Raw genomic sequence first — 8,586 nt, forward strand, 5'->3', positions numbered from 1 at the left:
GAGGCTTCTGGTGTGGTTGAACAAATGAATGGTACCATCAAAAACAGAATTGGCAAAATGTGCCTGGCCACAGGAATGAAATGGCCTGATGTCTTGCCTCTAGTCCTGATGACAATTAGGTCTACTCCAGATAGAACAACAGGTTTGAGTCCACATGAAATCATCATGGGACGTGCAATGAGACATGCGTTTGTACCAGTCAACAAGCTGATGACTATAACTGATGACATGATTTTGGATTACTGTAAAGGCCTGGCTGACGCAGTTCATTCTGTGTTTCACCAGGTTGGAGAAGACGCCACCACACTTGAAAGAAAACCAGCCCATGATCTGAGCCCAGGGGACTGGGTAAGAATAAAAGTCCACAGAAGAAGAAATTGCCTGGTTCCAAGGTGGGGAAGGCCAAGGCAAGTCGTTCTGACTACAACAACTGCTGTGGAGTGTGTTGGAGTGAAAAATTGGATACATGCCAGTCACACTCTGAGAGTTCCAAATCCAAGTGACGGCATTGGAAAAGAATACTTTGAGGAATCAGATTCCAGTGATGATGCAGATAGTGAGGCAGTAAAAAGAAAAAAGAATCCTGAAAGGGGGGAAAGTGGGTCAGAAGCAACGTTTGTCCCACCAGAAGGAATTCTGAAAAGAACATTGCAAACTTCAGAGACAAGTCCAGATTCTGAAGAAGTGCCTGAAGTCCCAACTATCAGTGACAAACACAAAAAGAAAGAAAGAAAAGAGAAGAACATTCCAACAGAAGTGACACCTGAATCAAATGAGAAAATTGGAAAAATTCCACCTGAGATAATTTTTGAAGAGGAAGGGACAGAAAAAGAAAGAGAGGGACAGATTGCGGAAAAACCCCGAGGAGGTGTAGGGAACATCGACAACAAGCTAGGTGAAGGGACAAGTAGACAGCAAGAAGATTGCGTGTCGGAGACCCGAGGAGGGACAGAAGTAGGGAAATCTCAATCGGTGGAAAAAGAGACTGTTGGAGAAAAGAAAGTTGTTGGAGAAGGAAAAATTGTTGATGAACAAGAGGCAACTGAGACAGAATCTGATGAAAGTGGAAATGAGATACATGAAGGACGAGTTCTGAGAAAGAGAACTTGGATTGGAGAGAGAAACAGTAAAGAGGGAAAACAAAAAAGAAATGCTAAAGGAGATCTTTGGCCCAACAAGATAAAGAGACTGAGATATCGACTGACACGAGTTAACTCTTCGAAAGCTGAACAGGTGAACGAAGTGTCAAGTCAAAACCAAACGAAAGGAGAGGAAACAAAAATATCTGAAGAAACTAAAAGAATCAGAAAACCAAACCGGAAGTATAAGTCGTCAGAATGGACGTATGTGGCACTGCCTGAACAAGGTGAAGAGGCAGACAGTCAAGGAAATCCAGAGGAGGCTTTACTGAAAGTGGTTGAAGAAGAAGAAGCAGTTGGAATCCTGAGAGTTATCTTATCTGACATTGGAGAAGAAACGGATGTTCAGGACCTAATACAGTTTGATGATGATGAGGAAAGAGTGAAAAATGATGAAAACCCAAATTGAGTAAATCCAAAGAAGTCATTTGAAGAAGAAAGTGAAAAAGTAAATTAAGAACTAATAGATTGTAATAATCTGGTGGGTGATTGCTGCCCTAGAAATTTGGTAGTGGAGTAGAAGAGGCTAAGTCAAAAGACACGGTCAAATTAAAAAGATGGCTAACACTGAGAATAATCAAAGTAGATGTACCTTCATGAAAAGATGGTGCAAGATGTGCTGCTGCTGTACAGGATTATTAATGCTACTTTGGAGCGTGCTTGCTCTACTGATCTCTTTTAGAGTAACAATAGACACTTTAGGAGGACATACTGAGAACATGACTAACATAGGGAAGAGTTCACAGAAGATAGTTCCAACTAGAACTAGCAATGTATATGTACATAAGGATAGGTCTATTAATGATTTTTCTAGCAATGTGTTTTCAAAATTATTGTACGAATATGTAAGGACAATGGATGTAAGGGATTGCTACGTCTGTATGCAATTACCTGCCTCTGTTTCAGAAGGAGTGACTTATCATCATCTTCCGGCTACGTATGGAATTTCATGTAGTGTGTTGATTAGTATATTTTATCAATTAGGGAAATTAGATTATAACATGTCTAATATAGATAATATTATTGGGCAACTGCCTATGAATAAAGAACTGAATCCTGCTAAAGAAGCTAACACTTTAGGTGAGATTTTTATCGAAACTAGAGAATTAACATTAGAATATGTTTTTAGAAACAATTTAACCTGCAGTTTGAAGGAAGAAGAGAAAACTTTCTTAGACATGGTTGAGAGAAGAAGGTTGAGCATGCATAAGAAAGTAGAAGGACATAAGATGAGTGAAACAGTGTGGGATATTGAGAAAGAAAAAGAGTTGAAAAATGGAGCCAGTCCAACTATGGCTATGGATGCACCACAGAAAGGCAAACTTTGCATTACCAGGAAGAAATCCCAGTATGATTATTATTTCATAGGGACAAGTGAGTGCCATGATACATACTTTATTGCAACCGGATGGGGATTTAGAGGTGGAGAAGATCCAGTCTTTCCGGGAGTGTATTTGTGGGAACAAGGCTTATTACAGGTTGCCTTACCATTGGAATGGCACATGTTATGTTGGCCTGGTCTTTCCAAAGATTTTCCACATGGATAGAGTAGAAAATGCTGAACAAACTAATCCATTAACACGCTATAGAAGAGAAACATGGACAGAAATTGTAGGAGATATTTTTGGAGCTTTAATACCAGCAGTGGGAATTTCATTGAATGCATATGGCATTCGGAAGCTGTCAACAGTGGTGGATCGCTTGTCAACAAGCACCGCTGGAGGCTTTCTTTTGGTAAATACTGAAATGGTTGCTTTACACGCTATGGCGATGCAAAATAGACTTGCCCTTGATATTCTATTGGCAAAAGAGGGTGGAGTCCGTGGAATGCTGAAAGTTCAACATTGTTGCACTTACATTCCTGACGAAAGCAAAGATCTAAAGGTCTATATCAAAAATATTACTGATTTGCATGAAGAATTAGTACCACTGGAAGCTGAAAGTATCTGGACTAAAATGGCTAATAAGATGATTGCTATTAAGAATTTTATAGCTAAAATAGGTAGTACCATATTTGGTAAGGTATTATTTCCATTAACGTGTGTAATTGTTGCATTATTAATTCTTAGATTAGGGTGTATGTGTTGTAGATACAGAAGAAATAAAAAGAAAATAACACGAGAAAATGTTAAAAAGAGACAAAAGAAACCAGAAAGAGATCCACAAGAAATAGAATTAGAAGAATTAAGGGAAAGTATGTATATAGAAACAAAAAGAGAAGATGATAAAGAAACAAGAGTTTAAAAATGAACAAGAAGACATTTTGAATTTCTTCAAAAAGGGGAAATTAAATTAATTTTTGGGGTTTTGATTTTGTGGTGATAAAATATCACCAAAGGGGGGATTGCTGGAGCAGGGTTTTTAATTTAAAACCAAATACCTGTTTCATTTTTGTATGTCGTTATTAAAAGTACTACTGATTAATTAGTAATTACTAAAGATTTGTCGAGTCTTGTCTAACCAACCTTATTAACAGAAGAATTACACGTGGGAAAGCAATTGCATGGCTAAAATAATAAGTGAACTAAGTTGGTGAGCAAATTAACAGTATAAGATGTTGCTTATGTGATGTTATTGTGTTTTACGCTTATAACAAATATGCATTAATGGCTTTTGATGTCGCAAATGGCTAGATAAATACATACACTTAAGGGTATTAGCAGGGGAATAACACTGTATAATCATTTCCATGTAGTAATTATAATTTTGTGTTTTCTTCGCTTAAGTTCACCATTGTGGCCTGCTGTAAAATGGCCACAACCCTCAGCCTGCATTCGAGTAGATGAAAATATGAAAAGAGGCTTTGCGCTGACTGCGACCCTGTCCTCTGATTGAACTGAAAAGCCATGTACATGACGACAGATCTGGGAGTGTTGCCAGATGCCCCTGAACGTGAAGAATTGTTGCAACTTAAAATCCGACTTGTTGAACTTATAATGGTCCCATGGATGAGATACATTTTATCCTGAGGAGACATCCGTAGAAGTAAAGAATTAGCTATAGACTTCTAATTTCTATTCAGAACTTGAAACTATCAATACATGAGAAAATCTAATGGTGTAGCTTAATGTACCAAGACGACATATTTTCCGGCAATCAAATGTTTTGAAAGTTATGTTTGCAACATTTGGAATGTAAATTTTGGTATAAATATTAGTAGACTAGAGAGGTCTAGCGCCACTTCTTCTCGAACCAATGATCAGAGGTCCCGACGCTGACGGAGAGGACGGTGACTCTACATGACGGATAGAAATCTTTAACTATCTGCTGAGGACCATTTCTGACTTAGAAAACGACTTTTAGCCAGAATAGGTAAATATGGAAAACATGATCTTGCATTTAATTGGCTTTTCTTACAATTTGATTTAGATAAACAATATTCTGTTTGAATTACTGTGTCGGGTGGTTATTTTATTGTCATGTTTATTGAATATTTAGAGTGTTAGTTGTATCACCAAATCTATAGCAACTAGTTGATCTCATTGACCTCAGGGTACATGCAGATTGGTTAGGTATAGAAAAGTGTTTCCCCTTATACATGGCACGGATAGAGTGGTAGGATGAATGTTGGTGTTATGGGCCCCACCAGCGTGTGATGTGTATGTGTGTGTGTGATTGTGAAATCACTCCATCCGTGGAAGTAGAGGGGATTCGGAAGCTCCAATCTGCACCCCTATCTCAAGGAGTATTTAGATCGCTATTTGGCCAATGGGTTCATCAGACCGTCACAGCCTCCAGTATCCTCTCCACTCTTTTTCATTCCGAAGAAGGAAGGTTCTCTGAGGACGTGCATCGATTATCGTGCAATCAATCGGGTCACTGTCAAGAACCGTTACCCGTTGCCACTGATTTAGTTTCTCCTAGACCAGATAAAAGATGCTCAAATATTCACCAAGTTGGACCTTCGAGGGGCATATCACCTGATTCGCATGAAAGAAGGGCATGAATGGAAAACCGCTTTTAGGACCAAATATGGGCTATTTGAATATCAGGTCATGCCCTTTGGCCTATGTAATGCCCCGGCAGCCTTTCAACACTTTATTAATGACATTATGGGAGATCTGGTGGATAAGGTGGCAGTGATCTATCTAGATGACATCTTGATATACTCTAAGAATACTGAAGAACATCCCGGGCACGTCAAGGCCGTATTGGAGAGACTTCGTAAGCACCAGCTCTATGTAAAATTGGAGAAGTGTGCTTTCAGTGTACGGACGGTAGAGTTCTTGGGATTTGTTTTATCTCCAGGAGGAATCTTGATAGATGCTAAGAAGGTTCAAGCGGTGGTGGATGGGCCATCACCAAAAGATGTAAAGGAGATTCAACGATTTCTAGGATTTGCTAACTTTTACCGTCGATTTATCCAGGGATTCTCGCAGAAAATCATCCCCATCACCAAATTGCTCAAAAAGGGAGTGAAGTTCTTTTGGACGACTGAGGCGGAACAAGCTTTTGAATATCTTAAGACCAACTTTACCTCAGCACCCATCTTGCTTCATGCAGATCCAAGTGAGCCCTTCTTTGTGGAAGCAGATGCTTCTGATCAAGCTATTGGTGGAGTCCTGTCTCAGCGGCACAAATCAACTGGACAGCTGCACCCTGTGGCATATCATACTCGGAAACTGAATCCAGCCGAAATTAATTATACCATTGCAGAAAAAGAGCTGTTGGCTGTGAAGGATGCATTCACTGAATGGAGACATCACTTACTCGGGGCCCGACACACAATAACAGTGTTTACGGACCACAAGAACCTTCAATTTCTCAAGTCTGCAAAAATACTAACCCCACGCCAATTGCGTTGGTCCCTTTATTTCACAGATTTTGATTTTGTGATCACATACCGCCCCGGGAGTAAGAATGGCAAGGCGGACGCCTTGTCCAGAATCCAGACGGAAAGTACTGAACATTTGGTAACTCCACAACCAATCATTCCAGAGTCTAAGATTGTGTGCACACTTTCTCTTGCGGACTATAAAGAAGAGATTGGCAGACAGATGTCAGCAGCGGAAATGACCGAATGGGCAAGTCAAGAGGAAGGAAGAGTCATCAAGGATTCCTTGCCTTATTGACAGGGAGCTCTGTACTTGCCCACTAAAGAGATTCAAGAACAAGTTCTAAGAGACTGTCATGATCAACCTTTAGCTGGCCATAAAGGTACTTTGAAGACTATCGACCTAATCCAGCGTTATTTTTGGTGGCCAAATATGAAGTCTCAAATTAAGAAGTATGTGGAGTCTGGTGGGCTCTGTGCCAGAGAGAAATCAAGTAGACAGGCCCCTCAGGGGTTTTTGCAACCGTTACCCACATCCAGACACCCTTGGCATACGGTCACGTTAGACTTGATCGTAGACCTTCCACGGAGTAAGGGTTATGACACTGTATTGGTAGTGGTAGACACCTTCACCAAGATGAGCCACTTTATCCCAGTAAAAGGAGTTCCTTCCGCCCCTGAGTTGGCTAAGCTTTTCAGGGAAAATATTGTAAAGATTCATGGGGTCCCCAAGATCCTGATTTCAGACCGCGGCCCTCAATTTGTGTCTCACTTTTGGAAGGCTTTTATGAGAGGGTTAGTCGTAGAAGTCAGACATTCTACCAGTTACCACCCTGAGACAGATGGCCAGACTGAAAGGGTGAACCAAGAGTTAGAACAGTATCTGCGTCTGTTTCTTTTGGATCGGGGTGGTGAATGGTCAGATTTACTGTGGATGGCAGAATTTGCACACAACAATGCAAAGAATGTTTCAACAGGTTACTCTCCATTCTTTTTAAATTCTGGGAGACACCCAAACCCCTTCTGTAATCAGGGAGATTTCGGGGTTCCTGCTGTTAGTAACCTGTTAATGGAATTGGCTTCTGCTCGCAAGGCTGCGGAATCCAATCTATTGAAGGCAAAAGAGGGTTACAAGAAACAGGCCGACTGACATAGAAGAAAGGCCCCACAGTATCAGGTGGGAGATTCTGTATGGTTATCCTCCCGACATCTTGGGTTGAAGGGGAATCGAAAATTTCAGCCTCGATTTTTAGGCCCATTCCCTATAGAACAAGTTCTTGGCCCTGTCACACTTGTAAACTCAAGCTACCCAAGCAGTTACGGATTCACCCAGTTTTTCATGTATCCCTCTTAAAAAAGACAGCTTCTAATCTCAGAGTAGAAAGACTGCCACCCCCTTTGCAGATCAAAGAACATCTCGAATATGAGGTAAAAGGGGTTTTAGACTCTAAGAAGGTTAGAGGCAAGTTAGTCTATCTAATAGATTGGAAAGGTTATGGACCAGAAGAACGAACCTGGGAACTTGCAGAAGATGTACATGCCCCAAGACTGATAAAACAATTTAATTTGCGACACCCATTGAAGCCAGGACTGATAAATCGGTCTTTGAGAGGGGGTACTGTCAGGGAAAAGGCGAATGCCGTTACTACTTTTAATCGGAATGAGAAAAGATCTCGAGTAACGGTTAAGCCCTCCTGCTGCAATGTCTGGATGAATGCCTATTAGGTCTAGCCACACCGTTTCAAGATGGCCACTTGTTTCCCCAAGATCTATCCACATGACCGATTGACGCTCGAGATCTCGTGAGAGACAAGATTTCGTACGTCGGCAACAAGCGTTCTAATGCGAAACTTCAATTTGACTCCAGTGAGGGAAGCTGCATTTTGGCGCGCTCTGCAGGAAACGAGTAAATTCTAGTGCGCGTCACGTTACTTTAGCTGGGTTACTGTCCACTTGCGAAGGAGTAGTTGTCCTTGCAAGAAAGAGTCCAGAGTTTAAGTATTGTGGTGAATTAATTCCTATATTCCCTTAGTGAAGCTTTTATCCAGAGAAATTCCGAGTGAGGCAAGGATTCACTCAAGAAGAGCGCAACAGACTTCCTGGAGATCAGGAAGCCGAAGAAGATATACGGAGGCTCTCCCTGCTCCGATAGGATTATCGTCGAGCTAAGGGAGGCCAAGAACTTGAGACTGAACAAAAAGGAAACAAGTAAGAACGATTCCAATTAAGACTTGAATTCATGTATTAAACTTTGCTGACAGAAGAAAAGACCAACGCACGCAGGCTTCTTCCCAGTCCTTCCCTGGCGTACTTACCTGTTCTTTCCTCCCTTTGTTTTCCTATACTTCCCTTTTTGCGCGATTTCCTCTTGAAGCCAAATATTTCCAGTTGTTCGCACCGCCTTGACCAGAACTAAGGTTCACTAAAGACTTTGATATCTACTTACCAATTGCTGCGCAGTCCTCTCTGGCAGTTGTAACCAAATAGTCATTCAGGCAGACTAACACAAGGTAAGAGAAGAGGTAAAGGGAGGTAGATCAGTTAGAATACGGAGTGAGTAGAATAGGTGACCACATAATCAAACTTATATCTCCTTTGTGTATTAGGTTAAGAATCACACCTACCAGTGGTTAGTCAGCTGAATCAGAAGAGGAGCCCAAGCACCAGCGAATC

The sequence above is a fragment of the Triturus cristatus genome, chromosome 4_1, assembly GCF_964204655.1.
Source record: "Triturus cristatus chromosome 4_1, aTriCri1.1, whole genome shotgun sequence".
NCBI lineage: Eukaryota > Metazoa > Chordata > Amphibia > Caudata > Salamandridae > Triturus > Triturus cristatus.